The sequence below is a fragment of the Zingiber officinale genome, chromosome 11B (assembly GCF_018446385.1).
Source record: "Zingiber officinale cultivar Zhangliang chromosome 11B, Zo_v1.1, whole genome shotgun sequence".
NCBI classification, from domain to species: domain Eukaryota; kingdom Viridiplantae; phylum Streptophyta; class Magnoliopsida; order Zingiberales; family Zingiberaceae; genus Zingiber; species Zingiber officinale.
In genome coordinates this window covers 78641661-78669506 of record NC_056007.1, presented here as the reverse complement: position 1 = coordinate 78669506, position 27846 = coordinate 78641661, and the positions used below count along the sequence as shown (strand labels likewise).

Genomic DNA, 27846 nt, shown 5'->3' with positions numbered 1-27846 from the left:
CGCCTGCCTCCGCCGTTGCCGTCAACCGTTTGTTCGGCGCCCGTGATTTCGCTTTTTCTTCTCCTTCTATTTTTCTTTTCTCACCGGATCGATCCACTCTCCTCCGAATTCAATCCCCCAACAATCCTAACAAGGATACTAGAGGTTATCGATCTCAGCAAAGAGATCCTTCCGACTGGTCCCATTTCTATCTGTTGAATCTAGGGGGGGCTCCTAAGCGACGAGGAAGAAAAGGTTATATTTAAAACAGCAAAGATGAGGATTATGATAAAGGGTGGCGTGTGGAAGAATCAGTGGTCTAGGATATCCTCCATGCTCGTTCGTAAGTCCGCCAAGCAATGTAAGGCTAGATGGTATGAGTGGCTCGATCCATCTATCAAGAAGGTATCTTTCTAGTTCTATGCATTATTTTTCCTTTGTTCCTTATGTTGGAAACCTCGTCGAAACATGCAACCTATTGTTGTCGGACCGCATATGAGTGCCTAATTGAGCATAATGTCAATTATTAGAAAAGAATCTCCTTACGAATAAACCTTATTTTCGTGTAGACATGAGTCCTGTCGATTGATGCCTTTATAAGCCTTTTTATTATATTATACTATTGGTATCGTGGGCATATTCATTTTCATGATTGTGAAACTTCTTATTGTATTCGTAGCATTCCGGTTCTTGTATAATATGTCCTAAATTCATGTCTGCTAATTGAGATTCTGATTCAACAAAGTGCAACAAAATCTCTTCTACTTTTTGATTTTTCATTATTTTTGTTAGATTACCTAGAGTGCTCCGCACAAGGACCTAATTACACATACAAACCCTTGAACATCCAAATCAAAATAATACTTCTTCTTCGATTAATCAATCAAGAAAACAATGTTGTGATATGATAGCTTATTGAACATGCATTTGGTTTACTCAACCCTTCTCCTCACCTTGTTGTAGCATTGTTAAATTGTTGTCAAAGATTGTCATAGTATTAGCAAAGTTGTAATTGTTTGGTCTATGTGGATTGGTCACAGTGGTGGAGCCATGTGAATTGATCACAGTAGTGGAGCCAACATTTATTTAAGTGGGTGAAATAATTATATTAAAGACAAATTTTTGGTAACTATAACTATGTTGTCAGAATATATTAATATGATAGCTATCGTGTATCCAACTGGGGTCAATTGACCCCACTTCGTCTATTATGGCTCCACCACGGACTAGATCATACCTGAAAAAATAGTATAAAAATATTTTTTTTTCCTAATGGCTGGGTGTATTCAACGACTAGGTTACTTGAACTTGGATATGGGTATTTTACGGGTGTATTGATCTAAAATGAACAGGGGTTTTTTTCTAAATCTTCTTACATGTGATCAATATATGTGTTAAGTGTTCGCTTGGATTGTTGGTGTTGTATCAATGTGTGACATGGGTGAAGGGGTAAATGAAGACTCCAGGTATCATAGTTCAACAACAAATATGGAAATTGGAATCTTAGAGCATCAAAGTGTAACAAGGTTTTAGTACAAAGAAGTTTGTATAATGTACTCTTTCTCTAAAAAGAACTTTATTCCACTTGTAAAAAAAATAAATAAATGAATTGCCTTCAGCATCTGTTGCTTAGACTACTCTTATAGATCTTTTGCCTTTGATGGGAACAAAAAATGTCTTGCACTCCTGGTAATCAATGTTGTTCTTTGTTATAAATGAAGTTTGTATAATGTTATTCTTTTGTAAATTTTAGTTTTGATTTAATGACTTTTCTCTATCGAAGAAACTATCAATTGAAGTTTCTTTTGATCTTCCAGACAGAGTGGACAAGGGAAGAGGATGAGAAATTACTTCATCTTGCAAAGCTCATGCCTACTCAATGGAGAACAATTGCTCCAATTGTGGGTCGGACACCGTCCCACTGTCTTGAACGCTATGAAAAGCTACTTGATGCAGCTTGTGCAAAAGATGAGAACTATGAGCCAGGTGATGACCCACGAAAGTTGCGCCCAGGAGAGATAGATCCAAACCCTGAGTCAAAACCTGCACGACCTGATCCTGTCAACATGGATGGGGATGAAAAGGAAATGCTTTCAGAAGCACGTGCTCGTTTAGCTAATACTAGAGGCAAGAAGGCCAAAAGAAAGGAAAGGGAAAAACAACTTGAGGAGGCAAGGAGGCTTGCATCTTTGCAGAAAAGAAGAGAACTGAAGTCAGCTGGAATTGGTGGGCACCAGAAGAGAAAAAGGAAAGGGATTGACTATAATTCAGAAATATCCTTTGAGAAGAGACCTCCCCCGGGGTTCTTTGATGTTTCAGGTGAAAATAGGCCATTAGAGCAACCCAAATTTCCTACCACCATCGAGGAGCTTGAAGATAAAAGGAGGGCTGACACTGAAGTACAATTAAGGAAGCGAGATATCGCAAAAAACAAGATAGCACAAAAACAGGATGCCCTTGCTGCAATTTATCTTTTGTTAGCTAATGAGGAACTTACTGAAGGTAGTAGTGCCACACGAACGCTTCTTGCAAATTATTCTCAGACTCCTAGACAAGGAATCACTCCCTTGCATATCCCACAGCGAACTCCTGGTGGGAAAGGTAATACAGTTGTGATGGAAGCTGAAAATCTTGCACGATTAAGAGAGTCTCAGACTCCACTTTTAGGTGGGGAGAACCCTGTGTTGCACCCATCGGATTTCTCCTGTGTCACACCAAGGAAAAGGGAAATTCAGACTCCAAATCCAATTGCTACCCAATCAGCTACTCCAGGACCTGGTGTTACCCCCAGATTTGGCATGACTCCTAGAGATGGATATTCTTTTGGTATGACACCAAAAGAGACACCTTTCAGGGATGAACTTCACATAAATGAAGACCTTGAAGTGCAAGATAGTTCTAAGCTTGAGCTTCATAGGCAAGCTGAATTCAAAATAAACTTGCATTATGGGCTAACCAACCTGCCACAACCTAAGGATGAGTATCAGATAGTTATTCAGCCTATTCCCGAGGAGGATGAAGAGGCTGAGGAGAAAATTGAAGAGGACATGTCTGACAGAATAGCCAGGGAGAAGGCACAGGAACAGGCAAGGAAGGAAATCACTGATGAGGGGCGATGAGGACAGGAGTTCCTTTAATTTGTCCCTCCTACTCTGTTTGAGCAGGCTGATGGAATGATAAATAGTGAACTTCTTGCTTTGGTAAAACATGACAATGCAAAGTATCCAATCAACGTAAAATCAGATGAGAAGAAAAAGAAAGGAACCAGACGAATATCAAATGGGAAATTACCAATTCCTGAACTTGAAGATTTCAAAGAAGATTAGCTGGAGGAGGCGTGCAAATACTTTTATTCTTCTTTTTTTTGTCTTTCTGATATTAATTTTGTTTGTGGTCATGATCTTTAAGAAATTTCTTCTTTGTAAGTTGTATTGATTCTTTTTCATTTCCCTTTTTCATGGTAACTTGATTTCAAACCTTGATAGCTGCAGATGTGAAATTGGGGAATCGTTGGCCTCCAGTTAAATAGTTCTTGATAACTGTTTTTTTTTCCCATTTTAATGTGGTTCTCATACTGAACATTTTTTATCTTTTTGATTCAATATTCTGTTTAGGCTTGTTTTTATGATAAGTCGGTTCAAGAAAAAGGCAATAAGAATGTACATTATGAAAGGTCCGGCAATTGGGATGATCCGTTGCATCACCTACTGGGCTTGGACCCTTAAATTATAAAACTTTTGACCACTAATCTTAGCTTCTTCTCCACCCACCTGCATGACTAAACTTCTATTGGTCTCAGCGGATTCCAAATAGTCGTTGAAGGGGGCAAGCATGTGTGGTCAATTTGCTGATACATTTTGATTTTCTTGGCTGGAACTGGGCTTTCCCTATTTTTTTTTGGACACATGATATAATTACCAGTGGCATTGCTATTTTTATTTACGCTCTTTGTTTCCAAACCACAAGGCAATTTGTTACAGTTTCCTTGCCATAGAAGCCTTCATATCATTGGTACAAAATTGTTACTGATAACATTTTTTTTGCAGTCTGATTCTTTAATAAAGGAAGAAGTTCAGTTTCTCCGTGTGGCCATGGGACATGAGAGTGAATCTTTTGATGATTTTGTTAAAGCCCGCAATGCATGCCAAGAAGATCTCATGGTCTTTCCTGTTCGTAGCACCTTTGGTCTTGCAAGTGTTTCTGGCAACAGTGAGAAACTTGCTTCCTACAAAATCAGTTTGAGTTAGTGAAGAAAAGAATGGATGAAGAAGAGAAGGGGGCTACACGTCTTGAACAGAAAATTAAAGTGCTCATGCATGGTCACCAGGTACATCAAAATCTTCTTGTCGACTTTCTTGATAATGGTTGTTTCTGTTATTTTGCGGTGACTGCTTAGATACTTTGCTGTGCTGTGGCTGCTTGGGTACTTTTATGTGCCTTTTTATTCTTGTTTTTGCTAATTCTGCCAAGATCCTGTTAACAATTATTTCTGAAATAATTATGGTCAAATATCTTGGTGGGAATAGTAGAATTGTAGAAACATATGGATATTAAGAACTATTTTATGGAGATCTATAGTTTTTTTTTTTTCCATTTATTTGTTTTATGTTATTTCCTATGTATTAATTTCATTTGATCCTGAATTGAGCAGACAAGGGGTGAAAATTTATGGTCGCAAGCTGAAGCCACATTCAAGCATATGGACACTGCTGCAACAGAACTCAAATGCTTTAAAGTTTTACACAAGCAGGAGCTTGTGGCATCCACTTTAAGAGTTAATGGTTTAGTTGAAGAAGTCAACAAGCAAAAAGTCCTAGAAGAGAGCCTACAAAGTAGATATGCTGATCTACTACTAATCGAGTATGATAGATTAAAAAGGTTGTTGGAGGAACATAAAATGCGATTGTGGATGGAAGAAGACAATGTAGCTCAGGCTCGAGCCCTCGAGGAAGAAGCTTCTGCTAGGAATCGTGCCCTCGAGGTAGAAGCTGCTAATTGCGCTCATGAGGAAGAAGCTGCCGCTAGAAATTGTGCTCTTGAGGAAGAAGTTGCAGCTAAAGCACATGATGTTGAGGAAGATAAAGCAGCAAAGATCAATGCTATGGATGAAGAACTTCCACCGAAGAAAGATCATCTTTGCAATACTGATTTGACTGAAGATGGCACTTCCGCTAAGGAGCCTATTGCTCCAACAGAAACAAAACAATTGACTATCGAAGACGTATCGGAGACAGATATTTTGCATGATCAGAAGGAACAAACACCTGCTGGCAATTGCTTTGAAGTCTCTGGACAAATATCAGGTTGCAATTGAAGAGAAAATGACGGGTGGTGATAAGACAGCACCACAAGATGTTGGTGACAATATGCTCTCGAGCACTCCGGTTGAGAACACCATTGATGTTCCTCATGGTGTTTCTAATTCCTCTGACATGGAAGTTGTAACAAATTCAGATGAAATTGATTAGAGTATTCAGGATGTCAACGATCAGAAAGCTATTCCAGTTTCAGTTGTGATCGATGGTAGTGCCGCTGGAGATTCAAGCGTCTTTGAGTGAGTTAATAGGGAGGATGCAAAGGTGAATCCAAGTGTGATAATGTGAGGCATCAAGTATATCATGTCGGAAGATAGCTGCTTCTATATGATTATCTGTTCCAATTCAATACCTATGTTGCACAGGAGTTTATTTTGAAATATGTGGTTTCCCCGCGAGGGACATGTTGCAACTGAGATTTTCCCGCTCGTCAGGAAGGCAGAACTAAATGGTCATGTTGATTGATTTAGTTGCTGCCATTAGCCGGTGTAAATTTGGATGACGGGAAGACACTAGTTACTCTATTCTAACGACTTGTGAACACTTGATGTCTTGGTGTTGCTAAACTAGCAATTTACAATCTATCTTTAGCTCACCTTCTTTGCAGATTCTAAGAGTATTAAATGATGAAATCAAGTAGTAAGAGGCATCTCCAATGCAAGGTTTTTAAAGAGGTTTGTAAAATAAAAAAGTTGAACAAAGAAGTTATAATCATTGTGGGTGCAAGGTTTGAATTTTATATTTCAAGAACAGTAGTGAACTCATCAAGGGGGTGTATTCAATGTTGGACTTTTAATTACTTTGAATGACTTTTGTGGATTTTAAAAGTCTAGTTATATTCAATTTATACTTTTATAAACTCTATAGAAATCTAATGGTATCCAAATTGGATTTTTATAGAGTTTTAAAAAGTCATGTGGTATTCAAACTCGACTTTTAAAAACTCTATGAAAATCTTTTGGTATCCAAAATTTTAATAGATTTTCATGGATTCTTTTAGAATTCCTTGAATATAAATTTTAACTAATGAGAGCTCTCCAAAATACTTGGTACAAGTTTAAATATAAAATAAAAAAGTCTTCTCCTCATGATTGATAGACTTCTATAGACTTCTAATTTTACAAATAAGTCCTTTCGCTCCTCGATTTTGATTATTTCTTTGAGCCCGATCGAGCCTACCAATACATAGTATACATCCAACTATTCAAGCGCCATCTTAATCAAAATTTAACATTTAGTTATTGCTCAGTCCTTCACCATCTTGATCATAGTTTGATGGTCTCACGTTGTTTTTTAGTTTATGTTTTTTTATTAGTTTACCATTTTTTTAATTTTTCTTTAATTTTTTTTAAAGTTTACGGTCTTTTTTAAAATAAAATTTTTATTATAAAAAGTTTGGTTTGTGTCGGATTGCATAATTTTCTGCACAAGGAGTGTCGTTCTGATGAATTTCTAATTGAACCAGATAATGAAGCTTCATCATCCTTACCAGAACAAGTTCATGGTGTCGATTGCTTATGGGGTCGATTGCTTTGATCAATTATCTGATACTCAAGAATGTGGAGCGAATGTCAATGCATGGAGAGATACAATAGCGAATCGAATGTGGAGCGATGTTTATCATATTGGCAATAACGAAACGAATTTTTCTTTTTCATAAATCCACAAATTTCCATGAAAAAGTTTATAAATGTCTGTAAAAGTCTTACAAAAAAGTCTATAGAACTGCATAGAATTCTTTTCACAACTACACGAGATTCTATACAAGTCAATAAAAATCAATCAACTCCAAAAAAGTCTATCATTAAAAAAAAGTCAATGAAAATCATTCAATCTCTTAATTGAATACACTGATGTCTTGGTGGTGCTAAACTAGCAATTTACAATCTATCTTTAGCTCACCTTCTTTGCATATTCTAAGAGTATTAAATGATGAAATCAAGTAGTAAGAGGCATCTCCAATGCAAGGTTTTTAAAGAGGTTTGTAAAATAAAAAAGCTGAACAAAGAAGTTATAATCATTGTGGGTGCAAGGTTTGAACTTTATATTTCAAGAACAGTAGTGAAATTTCAAAGTTGTTTTTTTATTTTGAAATTGATCTAATATGTATGTAGCCATATAATTACATATTATTAATTAGATCAAACAAAAATCATTTAGAACTCTAACTATTGGAGATTGTTTCAATAGGTTTTTAGAATATTGATGTCGCATGATGTGACATATTGAGATCATAATTTTTTTTTTGTTTGTAGAACTCTAACCATTGGAGCTGCCCTTGTTTACCTTGTCATATGAAGGATAATTAATGAACATCTAATTATTCATCAAAATTTACTAATCAGCCTAGAGATTTTAGATTACAACCTGATCAATCTAGAGACTTCATCAGATTACAATCATTTCAGGTTCTGTGGATTTTTAAAATTATAAGGAGTTTAAATATGTTCTCTATTATTTTTTCAGCTTTATTAGTAATGGTCTAGAGGTTTTAAAAAAATTTAATTTGAATTGAATAAAATTTACTATACAAGAGAAAATAAGAAAAGATTTAATTACTTTTCCACGAGTGGAGAGAGAGGTTGCATGCGGACATAATGTCATGAAGAGTAAAACAGAAAGATTAGAATATATTAGTGTACCATTTGATAATTACCAAAATGTGATATATCTTTCGGTCAATTTAGAAAGTTTCAGTGGCGTAGCTAGAATTGCATTCAGAGGGGGCCCAAATTCAAGCTGACCACGACACACTACTGAGGTCACGCCTAACCTCGCCACCTCACTGCAAGGCCGCAACCAAGGAAATACCTCACTGCGAGGCTGTGGCCAAAGTGAGACCTTGTTGTGAGGCCACCATCAAGGTAGATCCGCTACCTTAGCGACCCCCCTAGTGTCGGCCACCATCAAGCAGTGACTAATAGAGGAGAGGGAAGGGGAGAAGATTGTGCATACTGACAAGATGCATGCCAGTGTCGGAGATCGAAGAGGAGAGGAGTGTGCTAGAGATCGGAGAGGAGGTCGATCAGAGAGGAAGATTTTAGGGCGCTGGGAAGAAAAATCGAGAATAAAAATTTTAATTAGAAAGTTAATTAGTGACGGAAACTTAATTGAGCCACTAAAATAGCAACGAAAACTTATTTTGTTGTTAAAATAACGAGGGAATTAAGTTTTTGTAGCTAATTAAATAGGTTAAATAAGTATAGAGATGGAATTGACAATGAAATTTAATTTTTGTCGCTAAATTACTGACCATAATTTATTTCGATCGCTAACTAGTGACGAAAATTAAATTCCTTCGTTAATTGTAAGTTTTCTTGTAGTGAATTATATGATGAGAAACAATAAATGATATGATTTAATTGATATTTTGAACATTCGTCAATGAAATTGATCACCTTAACAAATCAAACATTAAATGCATAGAAGATCTCAATATCTATAAATATTTGGCATACTTAACTAGCAAATAAAATTATAAATATATGAAAAAATAATACTATATGTTTTTCCAACATTTAAATTCGTAATCGAAGGATAGAGCATAGAAATTGAATGAAAACGTCATCAATGTGCGGTGAAGGATTTTGAGGGTAAAATTAAGGTTAGGGAAAGAATAATAAGGGGATTATGTGAGGAAGAAGACCACGGGAGAGAAAAAATAGAGGGGATTAGGAGGAGGAAGAAAACAAAGGAGGGGAGAGGGGAAAAATGTATGGGTAATGGGAGACAGAAAAAAAATATTGAGAGAGAAACAAAAGGTTGGCGGAAAGAGAGAAAAAAAAGGTTTGAGTTTTGTTTGTTTTAATTGAATATTTTATGAAAAAATCTTAAAATTTTTAGAATTTATAACTATTTTTTTTAAAAAAATCACCGTATTATTTTTTTTCATCAAAATTTCAGGAGAGACAGACGCACCCCTCAACTCCATGTAACTACGCCCCTTGATCTGATACGAGATACAGTGGCTGGTTATGGTTGCCCTGCTTGGCTCTACGTTCCTCCTCAGTGACATCGGCTCGTCATAGTCACCGAGAGGCAATTTAGACTCATTTGTCGACCTCCGAGGATGAGGAATGGAGAAAAGGAAGGCAGGGTAGACCTTCTTATAAACTGCAAAAGGATCACTCATATTACAAAACTACCCTTCGATTTCGGCAAGGTGGACAATTATAACTGTTAGAACGGGAGTTTATAGTGGCTTCCATTCAATTGCCTAACGTATTGTATCAATTGGAGTAATTCAATGCACGATTCAGAAACAGATAAGGAGAATAGAGATCGTATAATGTTTGAATAACTTATTGGTAGATATATCGGTGTTTATATGTATTTAGAGGATAAATACTAATATTAACTTTTAAAATTTATGTGCATTTAACGGGTCAGTTACTTGTTTAAATAAATAAGTTCGGATTTCGATAGCCCGATAATTGTCGGTTATCGGATCCGTACCCATCCTTAGGTGCGCCCTATCACTTGAGACCGGTTTGGTTCTAAAAACAATATCGGTTCAGAATAAAAAATAAATCGACTTGTTGATGGCGGCTAGGATCTCCTGCGATGAACGGTTCAGATCGAGCCATCCTGATCAGCAATTAGGGTTTCTGGTTCCTTCCGCCTTCCTCCTCTATATAAGAAAACCTTATGTACTCATCGTCTCAAATCCGTCACCGAGCGGAGGGAGGAGCTGCAGCCTTCCGTTCTTCATCTACTGTTTTGATAATTTTCTGCTCGAATTTGTTGATAGAGTTTTGTTCTTTGTTTGATATATGGCTATGATGAAATCAAATGCTTGTGCCGGAGGTAGATTCGTCTATCGCTGACGGTAACACAATCCCTCTAAGAAGTTCTGAGCTATCATTTTGATCGTTTGTCTTCTTCCTCTTGTTTTTCAATCTCTTCGTCCTTAAATTGGTTGTTTTATTTTTGTCCGATCCGTTGTTTCTTTTGTTGATTGATGTTTTTGATTTGGGGAAATGAAGTGATGTGAAATTCATGGTCTGTCAATCCACTGATTTTTGGTGATGTTTCTCATGAAATCCCGACAGGTTCTGATCATTCTCTCCCAATCTCGAATCATGTACTCCATTTTCCTTAAGAAGATCTAAACTCATTACATTTTTTCTGGTGAATTTAGTCGATTTAGTTTCGTGTTACTAGTCAAATCTAGTTATTTTCTTCGGATCGTTGGAAAAACAATTCGTCAGTTCATTTAAATACTTAATACTATTGTTGGTATTATCACATATTTTTTTGTTAAATTTGTCTCATGTTATTATGCTAGTCTAACAATTGTATTTAGTAAACATGATATCTGCCTGATGTTATTACTAATCTTGAATTAAATTGAAGATGCTCTAAAATTTCATTACCTGATGTTATTCCTGAAAGATCGTCTAAAAATCATTACCTTTTTCTGTTGATTTTAGTCTATTTATTTTCTCGTTACTAATCAAAATTGGCTATTTTCTTCCAAACCTCAAAAAAGTCTCACTTTTTGTTATGCTTTGAGGTTTTCGTGGAGCGTTTATTTTTCAAGATACAACAATTAATTGTTATTCTCATATAGCACTGCACTGGTGATCATGACAAATTAAATTTTATTCTATCGAGCAAAAGTTGCACGATAGAGGAAGGAATGTAGGTAGAGAGCTTTTGTTACTTTTTGTGTTTTTTTTTTAACTTATGATCGCAGTTTTTATATAAGAGTTTAGATGTTAATGATCGGTTAATGATTATTATTCGTCGAGCTACAAAATGTTGTAGAGTTGTAAAATGTTAGGGTGTGTTTGGTTTGTCTTATTTTCATTTTTTGAAAAATGTTTGTTTTTTTTTTTCAGAAAATGATTTTTTTTTCATGTTTTTCGTTTTTTTAGAAAACGCTCTTTTATTTTTTTTAAAATGAATGTGAAAAACATAAACTAAACATATTTTTTATTTTTTCAGAAAATGAAAACAAAAAACAGTGTGGAAAATACAAACCAAATACTCCCTTAATGTTTTATTCTATTGTTTTGATTTTGAGTTAATTTTATTTTAATGTATTTGTTACACAAATAACAAAAAGATTTATATGATAAAATGTTAATTCTTCTATTTAGATAAATTTTTGTCTCGATCGTTTTAGCATTTGATGTGCATAGATTGTGTTTGTACACAAATTAATATGGTTTAGTGTAACTTGTGTTGATTTGCATCCTTTGTGCATTCATACGTGAGAGAGAGTCGTTCCATGCATTTGTGAGATAATTTTTTTATGTATTTTTTTATATCATTAATGAATGTGAATCAATAAAATTAACTAATATGTCTTAAAATTTTATGGGACTAAAGTTCTATTCATAATGGGGTGTCTTTCTTCTTTTATCTTTTTTTTTCATTCATAACATTTATTTCCAACAATTTTTCATATGATTGAAGATAGGGTATATAATAGTATTTAGCAGTTTAGTTCAGTATATAATAGATAAATTTTATCCTTTGAACTTTTCCTTATGTTAATATGTTTGTTTATTGTTGATAGTAGATGTCATGTTCTTGAATTATTTTGTCGTCTGTGTAAATATTAACATATCTTATCTAAGATTTTTTTTTTTTTTGATAAAACTCAGTTTTTATGAGTGTTCATTTTTGGTTATGAACATGTTTTGTTCTGTGAGAAGTTTTAAAAATTACGCTTCTAATTCTCTTTAAAATATATATATTTTTTTTCATATGGGTGATCCTTCGAGAGTAGTTATTTATTTTTCTTGATCATTAAAAGTTTATCGATTTACTCTGATTCAATTATTGTTTTATTGGGTTACCCTCCATAGTGTTCTAGTCATTGTAAATTATTTTTTTTGAATTTAGTTATTGGAATCTCTAGTCAACATAGGTTGGGTGTCTTATGTACTGATTGTTGATAATGACATAAAGTCTATTTCACATGATGAACTTATAACTAACTTTCTGTTTAATCCTTTGGTTAGTGGATCCGTTAGGTTATTTTTTAATTTCAGATAGTCAAAATGATAATTTCTATTGAGAGTAGTTGTTTAATGATATTATATCTACGATCTATATGCTTAGACTTATCATTATATAAATAACTTTACGCCCGATCGATTGCTGATTGATTATTGTAATGTATGCAATTGTTGACTATTGGTATAAATAACCAATGGACTAGTGGTTGTGCATTGGGTGTTGTCATAATGAGTTTGAAATTGATCGACATAGTCGTTCCTATCCATACTAGTCATTATGGGTTGTGTCACATGATTTACCTCCTCTGTGTTAGTAGGGACGTTGGCCAGGCGTTGGGCGAGTGAATCACCTTTTGTCCTGATGAATAGCTCTGGTACTCTCAGAAGCGATGCAGCCTTGGGCGTTTTCATTCCCCCCTCTTTATCCCCCCCTTCTCCTTCTCTTTCCTTGGCGAACACGAGAATTGGAGGTTTTCCTAACCATTGTTGAAAGTGGTTGGTGGTTTTCGGAGGAGCAATTTTTTAGGCGAACTTTCGGTGGTCATGTCCAGGCAAAGTTTGTAAAGAAGGAAAGTTTTCATCGTCGAATATTTCATTGATGATCATCTCGGCCAAGTTTTGCCCGAGGAAGGAAAGTTCGTCTCGACCAGGTTTGCTAAGAGAAGGTCTTCTGCATACGTATTTTCATTAATTTGCATTAATTGCTTATCGAATATCTTTTTCCCGCTAATTGGCTAATCTTGAATGACATTCGATAATTAATTACTTGTCCAAATTTTTCCATTGTTTGTGAATCTTGGGCGACATATTGATGATGCTTTTGTTTGGATGCTAATTTCATTGAAATTATTGTAGGTGTCCACTTTCCATGATGGGAAAAAGAGCTCGATTATTCTCCTTGGGTCAAAAACCGCGTGGGTTACCATTGACTCGTATGAAAACAAGATTTATACATTAAGGCGGCCAACGACAACTAATGAATTTTTATGGGGTGGACGAGCTATGAAGAATGTGTCACGAGATCAAAACTTCTAATCTCAAGCGGTCTTGAGGTGGATGAAAGCAAAGGAAAAAATATGAAGAGTTTTGTTGGTGAGACAACCAACGTCTGAAATTTGCACACGGTGGAGGGGAGTGATGCGGATCCGTCTGGGTAAGCCGAGATAGTGATAATCAAAGGTTCGTCACGTCGATTCACCTATTTACACTCGATTGCCGGCGACGAGCGACGGCGATAGATTTCTTGCGGTAAAAAAATCGAACCGTAAAACGGTATGGCGCGTGTACTGGAACAATTAGCAGCAGTGAGTCTCGACGATTCGTCGGCATTGGGGCTGCCCTCTCATGACGAGCATCCGTGAGAAGAAATGGGTTTACCGGTAACGCAGGAGTTCAGTTCGCGCTGAGTGGGGGTTCAGGATAGCAGATTCTTACAGTCCCATCAAGAGTGGAGGGTCATAAGGTGATGCAGTGGATAAGTCCCCAATGGAGGTCTTAAGTAAGTGTGGTAGGGGTCTTAGGTCTGGAAGTTAACCCCACGTCTCGACGGACTTGGTTCCGAAGCAGTATCGCCGGATTGTATCGGACTTGAGGAGTGTGACGAGCGAGAGAGAAACTCTCGCGAGTAGCAGGTTCAAATTGCGGTCATGGTTCAGCGATGATCTCGTCAGAATAATTTAGGAGAAGTGCACTAATAGTGCTCCGTCTCGGATGGTCAAGTCACTCCAATACATCAGATGCGCATTTCAATTTCAATATCCCAACGCTATGACCAAAAGACCAATTACTCGTAAATCCACCAGCCTCAGCAGCGCTAGATCCCTCGTGAAACTCCAGCGTTGCCCAGATATCAAGCGACCAGCTGTCTGGTTGCTCTGACCAACAACCGGACACACATATGACGTGCACTCGCAGACTGGGCCAAGCCGGACCACAAATACTCACGACCATCATGGTGGAGCAGGCACCTATGCTATTAATCAAGAATGACTCCAAAGCAAAGGTGTAGGAGTGTGGACTTGTATCTCTCAGGCTGCTCGTCATCTCCATCATAACGAGCGCGCGCTATCGTATGGGGACTGGACTTCCACTATGAATTCTAGCGGGAATCGATAGAGAAGGCACTTCTGGCGGACGACAAGCCGGTTTCATCTGAACAACCCCGTGAACAACCAGCGGACACCGGCGGACAAAGAGTGTCTGTGCTATCACTTTATCGATCGTCGCCGATACATGAGATGCAGGCAGATAGAGAGATACGTTGTCGAATAAACGCCAGGTCTGCTTGTCTGCGGTCTTGGCGTTTATACGGCGTCGACGAGCTCTTGCCAGAACAACATCCGACATCACGACCACCATTCCATTATCATCGTATTCTATCTCGAAAACCCATAAACCACCCGTAATGTAATATGGATCTCGGGCTATGCATTGTGCTGCCGGGCAACCTTGTCACGATAAAATCATTTTTCACCGCCGATTTTCTACCTTTGCTTCTTACAGACGTCGTGAGCAACTGTCGCCCTCGGCAAAGACAGGCTATTGGAAGATGGCTTTATGCCCACCGTGTTCTGTGCTGAAGCTCGTTGTCGGGTTGCAGCTTGTGAATGCGATCATTGCGCCCAGGTAATTCTTTCTCATGTCACGATGTGGACTCGTCGGTTTTTCGTGAAAGTTGAAATTGGCGTCGACATGACATCATGTTTATTATGTGGTATGGGAGATTTGCTGCGATTAAGGGGCGATAAAGTTGCGGCGAAGTGATGATTGCACGAATAGGGGGCAGTTTCCTTGGCATGGTCGACTGGTCTTTGCCAATTAGAACTTTCCTTCCGCGGAGGCTGGGAACCTCTCCTCACACAGCGTGACGACTTTCCTTCCGACCGGCTTAGCCACCTCGCATGCTGGGATGCACTGACACCGAGTGATAATCGGAGAAAGGCTCCTCAACGGCACTGACTTTGTGGATGGAATGTATGTGTAGAGAATGAGAACAGAGGAGGACAGACCAAAGAGGAGGAGAGAGTCCAAAGAAAAACCTTGCCACCCTTGACCGTTGATGAAGAAAATGGAGGGTGATGAGATGGAGATTGAAACTGAGCTGGCATGAGCATATGCGCTAACGGCCCTCTCAGGAGGCTGCACGCGACGGAAATCACGGATCGACACTCAGGTGGTGTGAGTTCAGAGTCACCTTAGCTTGGCAGGTTCTTGTGTTCGATACGAACCCACGACCTAATGTAGCTGCACCCAACTGCCAGCTTCCGATGGTGTATAATCACTAAATAGTAGGAGGATAAATTTTTCGGACTTTGTTGACCGGTTCGGACAAACGTCAGGTTTTTTCGGGGAGGTCTATCGGTCGATGTGGCGCGGATAAAGAGTTGATAGGGGCAATTACGAGCAACGTAAGTCGATCCCAGCATTTTGTGGGACTTTTGTCGAAACTTGTGCTAAGTGGGCGAAACCGCAGGCACAATTCGGGTATAACCATGCTTGCGCACAGCACCTAGTTACTTGCCGTTATAGAGAGCTCTTCATTTTTGATGAAAAGTAAATAATATATATATCACAAAGACGGATCATTACCTTGGACCGACGAAGGTGCCCGAGTCATCCTGACCACGATACGGGTGTACCTGTACTATGGTCCACAGGCTCACTCGACCGTACGCGTTATCGAGCAAGCTCTCACCAAAAAAAAAAAATGGAAGCCGTTAACGTGGCCCCTAGCCCCTACTGAGCGTGGAGGGATTCGTCGGTTAATGACAGCTTGTAATAACCGGACGCTGATACGCTCCTAATAACGTCAACACCCGGACCTCGAACTCGACCCAACGAAACGGACGCCCCATGCCCCGGTCAAACAAGTGGCCGCTTACAGGAAGGCTCTTTCACTTTTTTTGATGAAGGTAAATTATATATCATCAAGAAATTTATGCATCCACATGTCCCAGATATCGATCGGATCAAGGTGGCTACGCCTCGAAGTAAGCTCGAACAGACATGCAATGTACTCATCGTACCATCATCTCAAAAATACATCCTCGTCACATGCGCCACTATACCATCAGCGTCACAATCAATGTTCACAATGTTCTATCTGCAGAGAGGCGCCAAGATCGAAGTGCTCTGCTATCCATCATGTATTACTGCTCAGGTGGCCCGACATAGCGAAGACCAGTCAAGATCCTGACCTCAATCTCGAGGCCCACAAGTTCGTAGATATGGGGTGGTGTATCGACCGTCCGCAACACAATCACACCTAAATCGCCTACCATCCGGAAAGAAGCGCCTAAATGCAATAATCTGCGTCGCGTCTCAACGGTACCATCTGCAGCCTCGCAGCCTGAGATCACCACATACCAAGGATGTCATCCCAAAGTATATTCCTCACTTTTAGCAAGTGGTCGGCCATCGATTTGTCGTGGTTTACCGCCCGCCGCTCTTTGCGGACTAGATAGATCCTACGGTGGATTCATGTGCCCTCTTGTGCTTTTGGCAAAGCCCCGCCATCAGTTTGGTGTTGTCTAGCGTACGTGAGTCGTTTCTTTGCTGTGGACTAGATAGGTCGTTATGGTGGACCTATTCACCTTCTTGGGCTTTTTGGCAAAGCCCCAGCCATCAACGGATTTGGTGTTGTTCTTACCACGAGCCGTTTGTTGCGGACTAGATAGGTCGTTATGGTGGACCTATTCACCCTCTTGGGCTTTTTGGCAAAATCTCAGCCATCAACGGATTTGGTGTTGTCTTTATCGCGAGCCGTTTGCTGTGGACTAGATAGATCATTATGGTGGATCTATTCACCAAAATACACCCTTACCACCCTCACTCTCATTTTCCCCTCTCTGTATAGCTCCCTACATGACCAAGATGATATCGCTCACACACATACATTATTTGCCTCATCTCACCCTCTCACTCTGTGAAGGCCCTCACTGACTGCATCTCCCTCTGTGAAGTGGAGAGCATCACGTGCTGGAGAATGGAACATCAAGGTGAACTCCAAGTGGTGAAGGGGAAGAGCTTAAGACATCAAGTGGGCTCCATGTGGTCAATCTTCGAGTGGCATCAAGTGGCTCCAAGTGGTCAATCTTGAAGAGAGGAGCTCAAAACCATGTGTCAATCTTCTGTGGAGGTTCAACCTTCATGTGGTGGAGAATTAAATATCAAGTGGCTCCAAGTGGTGGAGAGGAGGAGCTTGCAACCATGAAGCTCAGAATTGCTTGCAATTGGATCCCCCCCCCTCTCCTTTTTTTTTCTCTTTTTTTTTCCCTCACAAAAGAAAACAACAAGTAGTACAATACTAGAAAGATAATATAAAAACCAAAACAACAAAAAAAAAACCAAAAATAAATAATACCAAAATCTCCTTCACTCCACCTGCTGGTGCAGCTCCCCTAGGACCTCCCTCCAAGTGTGGTAGACATCAAGGTGGCTGATGGAGCACAATATCCGAGTGAATATCCAAGGAACGGTAGACATGGGTTTGGATCCTTCTGAAAACATCCTCCCCAATAAACGACTCCCCCTCAAATCGCAACCGGTTGCGGGCCTGCCAAATATAATGTATCATCGCAGCCATAGCAGCGTGGCGCGCTCGCATCAGTATCCCCGTCCCCCGGTAGCGTCGCACGAACACCCGCAACATTCGTCGATGCTTAGTCATCTCATGTGTCATATCCTGTCAGCCTCCCTAAGGTACTCCAATCGATCCCTGGTAAGTAACCTACGATGTGCAAGTAACCATAGGGTGAAGCTGTGGCTGGGCTGGATATGTTTCCTCCATACTGTCTGTGCCCATGGTGCACGGGCTCCAGTATCTCGGAAGAAATCATATGCATGACTGACGGCTCTGTGAGTCGAGCTGGCTTGGCCAAACCAACCTGCCAGGGTCTGCTGTGCCATCTGTATGGATCCAACTAAAGTAACCATGTGGTCCCGTATCTGTACTAGCCTCTTCAGAAGTGGAGAGTCAGTGTGCCTGTTTCTCCATCGCCATATGTCTATGTCCTGTAAGTAAGTGTGATGGATCCATCGAATCCAGAGAGCATCCTGCTTATCATGTATTCGCCATAGTACCCTGGATAGTAAAGCAGTGTTCCATGCAGAGAGCTTCCTTAATCCCAACCCTCCCTCTTCTTTCGGTCTACACATCTCAACCCAAGCGATAGGGGGGTGCTTGGATGTCAACAGAAAGCTCCGACATATGCTATAAATACGCTCCACAACTCCCATCGGTAATGGCAAGATCGACATCCAATAGCACTCCACTCCTTGCAGCACTGACTGTATCAACTGAACTCTCCCTGCATAAGAAAGAGTAAGCTTCGGCCATATACTGATCTTCCTGCTCAACGCATCCATCAAGGGACCATAATCTGCAATTTTGAGCTTTTCTGATGCTAGTGGGATCCCCAGGTATCTATAAGGCATGTGCCCCTCCTGAAAACCTGTGATGGTAAGCAACTCCTGTCGTGCGTCTCCCTCTAGGCCGGCCATATAAATACATGATTTGTTCAGATTCGGCCGCAAACCCGCCATCATTCCGAACTGCTCTAAGCAACCCATGAGAACAGTCGTGGAGGATCTGTCACCTCTAGAGAACAGTAGGAGATCATCAGCATATGCAAGGTGGGCAATTCTGAGCTCCTGACATCTCGGGTGAAAGTGAAAATCTGCTCTCCTCGTCCTCTGGCTTATGAGCCTGGCCAAGTATTCCATACATATCCCAAAGAGGTATGGGGATAGAGGGTCCCCCTGTCGTAGTCCTCGAGCACCCCTGAAGTGACCATACATACCACCATTGATGGACAAGGAAAAACTAGTGGTAGTAACACACTCACGTATCCAAGCAATAAAGATGTGAGGGAACTGCAGTCCTGCAAGGGCATCCATCAGGAACTCCCAGTGAACAGTATCAAAAGCCTTCTGGAGATCCACCTTCATAGTGCTTCTAGGGGAGATTCTCTTCCTAGTATAATTCCGCATAATCTCCTGTGCTAGATGGATGTTATCTGCTATGTTCCTTCCCTTCACAAAAGCAGCCTGGGCTGGGTGAAAAATATGCTCAGCGACCTCTGCAAGCCTAGAAGAAAGTAGCTTGGAAATTATCTTGTAGAAGACTGTGCAACATGAAATGGGTCGAAAATCCTCCACTCGGCTAGCCTGTGGCACTTTTGGGACTAGGGAGATAAGTGTGTGATTCCATTGCTTAAGTAGTCGCCCATGTCTAAAAAACTCAGTGACTGCCGCCACCAAATCATTCTTTATGATGTCCCATGAGTGCTTGAAAAATTTAGATCCATACCCATCCGGGCCTGGGGCTTTTTGATCACCAATACTAAAGAGAGACTTCTTGATTTCATCTTCAGTCGGCATTTTTTGAAGGGCTTCTTGTTGCTCCAAACTCAACATCTTCCCAAAAGCTAGACATTCCGTTTGGATTGGGGTACGCTGGATATTTGTGCCAAGCAAGCCTTGGAAGGCTTCTAGGAATTCGGTCACAATTTCATGTAGACTTGTTGTGGTACCACCATCCCTCTTCTCAAGGACAACTATTTCTCTTCTCCGATTTGTTCTTTTGACTAGTGCATGGAAGTAGTTTGTGTTTCGATCCACCTCACGGAGATATTGACACTTTGCCTTTTGAGCACAAAAAAGGAACTCTGCTCGGTTTAATTGATCTGCTTGTTTTCGGACCATTTTGTAGGTCTCGTCAAACTGTCCAACAATGTATCCCCGCTGCTGCATATGAAGGAGCTCCTCTTGTGCCCGATTTGCTCTTTCACGGAAATAAGTACATATGTATAAAACTGATTTGAGAGGTAAAAACTCTCAAATCGCATAACAAACATACAACTATCATGAGTTTACTCCTCGAAGCTGAGGTCAACTCACCAAACATCCCACTCTCATGTCTCATGATCAACACTCTTGAGCGCATGTCACTCAATATGGTGCATTCACACTAGCATGCAATCAAAACACAACTTCACATCCACTTGAGCACATGATACTCAATGTGGACCATTCACACTTGCATGCAATACACACCATCCACACATCACATTTCATTACACGTTCTTAGCCACTCACACTTGCATGTAAACAAAAACACAATCACACATGCAATCGACAAAAATTACCCAATCAAAATCAACAAAAGCTGCGCAGTCAAAACGTGCAGTTGCCAAGCATGATGCCTTCCACGAGTGTGAGCCAACTCACGGACCGATAACAAAAACCATTCGGACATAAATCCACTTCATCAAAGCCTCGGACATAAATCCAGCACAGTAGCACAGTGAGCTCTAATTTCCCGACAGTAGCAAGCATAGACAGCAGCTAACCGCTTCCATTTCCTTCAAGTACCATCAGTTTCATAGCTTCAAATACCCTCCAACAATAGCCTACAACCTGCAAATAAAGAGATTTATGGAGGTTTTAAATCCACAAACCGATAAGTATGTATTTGGACCTTCCGAAATAGCCAATCCACATCCGGTGCAATGCCTTGGTACCGACACCTATTTCTAGCTTCCCATATGTAATAGATTGAGTTAGAGATGCCTAGATGTCGGGCCTTCGCCTTTCTACCACCACCCTTGTAATGTCTTCCAAAAATATGATGCAACTCCTCAAAGGACTTGAAGTTGTGCTTGATCTCCAACCATCTCTTTACCTTGCACCAAAGTTCACAAGCTACCGGGCATTCAAAGAAGAGATGTTGATTTGTTTCATCTTGTTGATGGCACATGTCACAATCCTTGTTTGGCTCATACTCCATTCTATCCTTGGTTCTCAATCTCCCATGAGCTAGCATCCATAGTGTGAAGTGGTGTTTTGGCATGATTTCCGGCTTCCACACCATGGATTTCCATGGACCCTCCGGCTCTCTTGGCATGAAGAAAGTGTATGCATTTTTAACTCCATTTTGTGCCCCAACAAACCAATCCATCATCCTCATATTTACACTTCCAACGCCACTAGAGGTTCTCAAGATCTTGTTCCGAATTTCTACGAGCCTCTTGATTAAAGGGGAGTCCGAAGCCTTGCTTTCCCGTGCCCAAAAATCTGCACCTTTTACATAATGAAGATGCACCCAATTTATCCATAAAGAATCCGTTTTGGACTGAATATTCCATAAGATTTTGCACAACAAAGCCTCATTCCATGCAAGTAGATTTCTAAGACCATATCCTCCATCTTGCTTAGGTAAGCAAATTTTTTTCCAAGATATGGGAGGACATTTGGAGGACCAAACAAACATACGGCAGAGTGCTTTGATCTTGTCTACAACTCCACTAGGAATTGGAAGCATAGAAAGCCAAAAGCATTCCATTCCTTGTAGAACCGTACCTATCAATTCCAATCTTCCGGCGTAAGACAAAGTATGTTTTGGCCAAGCATTTATCTTCCTTGTGATGGCCTCTAAGAGCGGTCCATAATTTGCAATCCTCAATTTTTCCGCCGCCAATGGAATGCCCAAGTATCGGAAAGGGAAAGAACCTTCTTGAAAACCCAAAAGATCAAGAATTTGTGCCTTAACTCTTGCTTCTACACCGGCCATGAAAATTTACGTTTTTTGTGGATTTGCCTTTAGTCCCGAAGTTTTCCCAAAGAAATCTAAGCAATCCGCTAAGTGTTGTGTAGAAGAAATATCCGCTCGACAAAATAACATAAGATCATCCGCATAAACTAGGTGAGTAATGCCCACCTCCGTGCACATGGGATGGAAATAAAAAATTGACAATCTAGAGGTAGTTTTGAGTTTTCTTGACAATATCTCAATACATAATCCGAATAACAAGGGAGAGAGGGGGTCCCCTTGCCTAAGTCCTCTTTGCCCACTGAAGAAACCATAAACCCCACCATTAAGAGAGATTGAATAAGAGACCATTGTGACACATTCCTTAATCCAATTGCAATATCGTTGGGGAAAACCAAAACCAACGAGTGCCAACATAAGAAAATCCCAATCCACCATGTCAAAGGCTTTTTTCAAGTCAACTTTAATCATGCATCTAGGAGAAATTCTTTTCCTTGCATATTTCCGAAGCAATTCTTGGGTCAAGTATATGTTGTTGCCTATGGAGCGCCCCTTTATAAATGCTACTTGAGCTGGATCCAATAAGAAATCCATAACTTCCGATAACCGGGCAGCAAGTATCTTTGAAATAACTTTATAAAAGACATTGCAACATGAAATTGGTCTATATATAGTCCGCCACCCCCACCGCATGGTCCCCTTTTGGCACGAGAGATATCAAAGAGTGGTTCCATTGCTTTAGTAGTTTGCCACTCTGAAAAAATTCCTACATAGCTGCAATAAAATCGTTACCAATAATATCCCAAGATGAGGTAAAGAATTTTGAACCGTAGCCATCCGGACCCGGGGCTTTTCCACACCCAATGTCATGCAAAGCGGCTTTTATCTCTTCTAGCGTGACCGGCTTGTTTAGGTTCTCAGTTTGCCCCAAAGTGAGCTTCCTTCCGGTGATCTCATTGCTGTCCAAAAAAGAATTTACCTCTTTTTTGCCAAGTAAGCCATGAAAGTAGTCAACAAATTCCTCCGCAACTTCACCAATAGTTGTGGTTTGGTCCCCATTCCTTTTCTTGAGTGTGATGATTGCATTCCTCTTATTATTGTTCCTATTCACCACATCATGGAAAAACTTTGTGCATTTATCCACACTCTTCAAGTATACATTCTTGGCTCTTTGTTGGTAGAATTGTCTTTCCGCTTCGGCTAAGAGATTTGCTTTCTTCCTTATGTGAGTATACCCCATAGGAGTTGGGCCACCATCTAAAATGCTTCTTTGGACCTCTCTTCTAATTCTTCTTTTGCTTTCTTTGCCTTTTCCGAAATGTGCCCAATTTTATTCTTGTGTAGCTCCCTTAAGCACCTTTTCAAGCGGAACATCTTTGCCTTGAGGATATATTGAGCTTTACCTTGCATAGGGGCTGCCCAAGAGTCCTTCACAATCTTCTCAAAGTCTTAATGTAGTGTCCACATGTTGATGAATTTAAAAGCTCTATTCGGGGGCCGGTCTTTGGCCAAAGTGTGCACAATAGTACATGAGTGGTCCAAAAGACACCCCGGTGCTGTAAACTCCGCATATGCATCATAATTTGCCAACAACCAAAAGGAATTAACCAAAGCTCTATCTAGCTTGCAAGAAACGTTACCATTAGACCATGTAAAGCGACATCCAATGGAACGAAGATCCACCAATCCACAAGCTTGCGCAAAAATCTGCATGTCTCTCATCTCATGATTTGTGATCGGAGAACCACCTTTCTTTTCATCAATAGATAGAAATGAGTTGAAATCTCCCATGACCATCCAAGGATCAGTAATAATATCCCCCAACTCTGTAAGTAACTCCCATAGAGGTCTTCTTGTGACAATTGAATGAAGTCCATAAACAAAAGTTACAAAGAAGCTCCTGCTAGAGATGCAACATCGAATATGGCAATGTATATATTGATTCGTGGTCATAACAATATCCATATCAACCTTATGCAAGTCCCAAAGAAGAAGTATGCGGTCATTATTAGAAAAATTAAATTTATGTGCATGCCCCATACCTGAGAACCTCCTTTGTAATATAGGACTTAGTGCCTCTTCTTTGAGTTTCGTTTCGATTAACGCCATAACTTGAATGTCTTTTTGCTGAAGGAGATGTTGCACCCCTCCATGCTTTAGAGGCTTGTGAAAGCCTCTAATGTTCCAAGAGGAAACCTTCATTTGTGACCATTTCAGGCTGCTCGCACCCGTTGTCTTGTGTCAATCGTAGGGGCCGGTGTACTACTAGCCGTATCTCCACTCGTAGATGATGTAGTAGTAGGCAATGAGGAAGATGTAGATGCCTCCGATACTGTATGAATTGTCTCACTTGCTGCCCTATCTTCATGTGATGCCAATAGCCAATAGCCGGAATCTCTACCATAAGTCTTGCATACTCCAACCGTTCCCTTGTCCTAGTCAAATTATCCGTGTACAACGGTTTGCCAACTTCCGATCCAATCTTGCTTAGCACAAATTGGCTCCAACAATCTGGCGGAAGGCCATGAATTTGAATCCATGCCGGCACAAAGCGTCCATCTTCATCAAATAGAAAACACTTGGGCATAATCTTCAAGAACATCGGAATACCAAAGGCAAAGTAAGGACCTCCTTGAAGAACTTTTTGGCGATCCTCTTCTTTATCAAATTTGAACACTACCCATCTACTCTTGTGTAGGAAGAATTTGTGAGGTGTCTTCCATTGAGAACCAATATATCGGACTCCATCTTTGCCCGGATGATGACCCATGAAGCATCCAACCAAACAAAACCCCATTGCATCCTCCACGTTGTCTATGTCTTCAAACCGGATGACTATTCTTTCTCCTTTTGCTTCGTACTGATCTAGATTCATAGCGAGCTTAGTTTTGCGATTATTCTTGAAGAGTCTAGCCCAATCTTGCTTCTTTGGTGGATGATTAGTCGTCTCCTTGTTCACATCATCATTCCCTTGGCCCGGCAAGTTGTTTGGCGCCGTATCTTGGTGTTCTTGCACCTCCGGCAAGGTTCCCATCTCCTCCACCGGTGGTGGTGGTGGAGGAGGAGCTCCTTGGGCGTGTGGAGGCTGGGGAGGATCCTCTCCAAGCTGTGGAGAAGCCACATCATCAGCCACATGGTTCATTCCCTCCAAGTCATCAAAATCCGGTTGGTCCACTTGTTCAAATGACTTTGCCACCTTGGATGCTTCACTTGCCACCTCATCTTGGTTGGCCACCTTGCTAGTTGACTTTTGACCTAAATGCCTCTTGCTCTTCCCCTTTCCTTTAGCCATAAGAGAAGAGGAAAACAGCTGTTCGTTGGGAAAGACTTCACCTCACAAGTTGTCCAATGAGAATGCTTCACCACCCAAGTTGGCCAATATAATGAGAGTTCTTTGCATGTGTTGTCTTTGACCAAGACTTAGATGAGTTGGCAGCCTCCAAACCTCCCCCAACCACTTGGCAACCCAAGAGTGGAGGGGAGGGCTGCCCCTCGCCGGAGAAGGTGGCCGGAGCCGGAGAGGTTCGCCGGAGATGAAAAAACTGCCCTATAGCACAAGAGTGAAGGAAAACCAACTATAGGACCACTTACCTTACTGTTTTGGCCTCCAAATATCCCCAAGAAAGCCCTCCACAGATCGTGGAAGACACCCGCTGCGAGAACAAGCCCTCGTCCTACTGGTGAGGAGGAAGGAAACCTCCGCCGGTCATGATGGAGAGTTGTCCGCGCAAAGAAAACCACCGGAGCACCAAGAATCCTAGAGAGAAGTTGGAGCTTCTCTCACTAAACCTCCCGACCCTCACACCCCGATTTGCTCTTTCACTTGCAGCAAAAGGCGAAACCCTCACCCCCAGGGCCCCCACCGACCGGACTCACGGTCATTGTGAGGGAGGTAAATCGCAACACCCGAGCTAACATGGGACAGACCGGGTGGGATACAGGGATACGGGATTTTATTCCCCCGTTGCCACTGAGTTTCGACCCGGCGGCCTCCTTGTAGCAACTTCCGCCCCATGCCATCTCGGATGACCCACGGGGTCCTGATTTGCTCTTTCACTGGCAAAAAGGTGGAACCGCCACCCTAGCGGCCCCCTGGCCCCGACCCCACAAGATTCCAGAGGGAGTAAATCATGGTTAATGCTGGGCAGGAAAGGTGACTGGGGGTCGAAGGAATTTTTAGCGCAGCAGACCAGGGTTTTATCCCCGTGTGCAACTGGCGACCTTTGACCCCACGACTTCATTGGCAAGCTGCAGGCACCTAACCAGCGGATCCAGCCCGTGGGGGCAACCGATTTGCTCTTTCATTTTTTTTTGTGCATGACCATTCTTAGTTGGTAGAGCGATTTATCTGGTTAATTCCGTTAACGAACGAGACCTCAACCTGCTAACTAGTTAATTCCGTAACTCAATATTTTTATTATTCATTTTCAGTGCTCAATACCGGAATTATTCGTGTATTTACTCAATTTTTATAGTAATTGTGAAGAAATCCTAAAAGTTCTTATAATTTTTGGGTGATATGTATTTTATGATCTTTTCATTTCTTTCGCTCAGTGTGTTTTTGAAAATTTTAGAATCTTAATAAAATTTTTAATTCGTAATATGATTAATTTCTTATTCTATCAACTAGGAAAGATTTATTTTTTCTCAATATGTTCAGTTATGATGTAAAATATAAAATCACAATTAGAGAACTCAAATGTATGGAGAGATTATTAATTTTAATTTTAATGAATAAATTCTTAGTTTTGAGTATGATCGGTACATATGAGTACATGATTGAAAGATATTTTTGAGAATATGTGACTTAAACAAGAACATAACCTTAATAAAAGGAAGTGGAAATTGAAATGGATGTGAGGATGAATTTTTTTTTTCTTAATTTTTTTATGTCTAAAGAATCACTTATTTTTTTTTTTAGGGTTAGGATTTAATATTTAGGATATAGTATTAATTATGCATAATTATTTTTTACTTTTTAAAAAAGATTAGGATTTAGAGTTTGGTGTATATTATTTAGGATGTGTAATTTTTTTTTTTATCTTTAGGTTTAAGATTTAGGGTTTTTAGGGTTTAGAGTTTAGGATATAGTATTAATTGTGTGTAAATTATTTTTATTTTTAAAAAAGTTTATAGTTTAAGGTTTGAGTATAGTATTTAGGGTGTGTTTTTTTTAAGGTTTAAAGTTTAGGGTATAATATTTAGGGTGTGTAATATTTTTTTTATATTTTTTAATCTAAAGTTAAAAAAAATGTAATTGATATTTTGTGCTCACGCACTGTGCGACACGTAGGATATAAAATGATATCTTGCTCGATTCTCCCTGCACGTCAGTGCACAACTGAGGTACATGGAATCAATCTAGATGTTTCAATTATTATATTAATATTTTTTTTTGTTACTGAGGTTCTTGGAATCAATCGAGGCGATTCTAGTAAACAATATTTTTTTTAAATTTTTTTTTTAGTCTTGAGGTTAAGTTGGACTATAGTATTCAAGCTAAAAAAAAAATTAGGTGTTCACCGGGTATAGTTTTTAGGGTACTCGGGGAAGATGAATCCAAATGGGAAAAGATGGAAATTTACTTGAGAATTCAAAGATTAGCATGCTATTCAGGAATGGAAAAATATCAACTAATTTTTTATTATTCTGAAGAATTTCTTGGCACTTTTAAGATGATAAGTCTTTAATATTTTTGCATGTTTTGTTTCATGGTTAAATACACTTTTCATTCTCGAGACCCTTGAAAATATAAATTTCATTTAATGATGTCTTAGAAAATCTAAATCTCATTTAAAATAGTTGAACTCATTTTGGAGAGTTGTTCCAAGTTTCCCAATAAAGAGTCATCATTTGTATTGTTAGAGATATTGGTTTTGAGATTAAAATATTTTGTGAGCTTTTAAACTTGTTAAAAGATTTATCTTCTTATCATTTTTCTAAATTCTTGATGGATTTTCTAAAGTGGTGAGTATTAAGTGTATCTTGTTTTACCTTTTACTTCTACACTTTCTGGTGTCAGAGATTGAGC

At 39.9% G+C, this 27846-nt stretch overlaps 2 non-coding genes and 1 pseudogene across 2 annotated transcripts; all 3 read left to right on the top strand.

Moving 5' to 3' along the window:
• The first annotated feature begins 255 nt into the window (after positions 1 to 255).
• On the top strand, positions 256 to 5728 carry LOC122034072 (annotated as a pseudogene).
• Positions 5729 to 10067: 4339 nt separating this feature from the next.
• LOC122035626 lies at positions 10068 to 10154 on the top strand. Its single transcript, XR_006127155.1, has one exon. It is a non-coding gene; the product is annotated as a small nucleolar RNA U61 (small nucleolar RNA).
• A 119-nt stretch (positions 10155 to 10273) lies between these two features.
• LOC122035631 lies at positions 10274 to 10356 on the top strand. Its single transcript, XR_006127160.1, has one exon. It is a non-coding gene; the product is annotated as a small nucleolar RNA snoR14 (small nucleolar RNA).
• The last annotated feature ends 17490 nt before the right edge of the window (positions 10357 to 27846 follow it).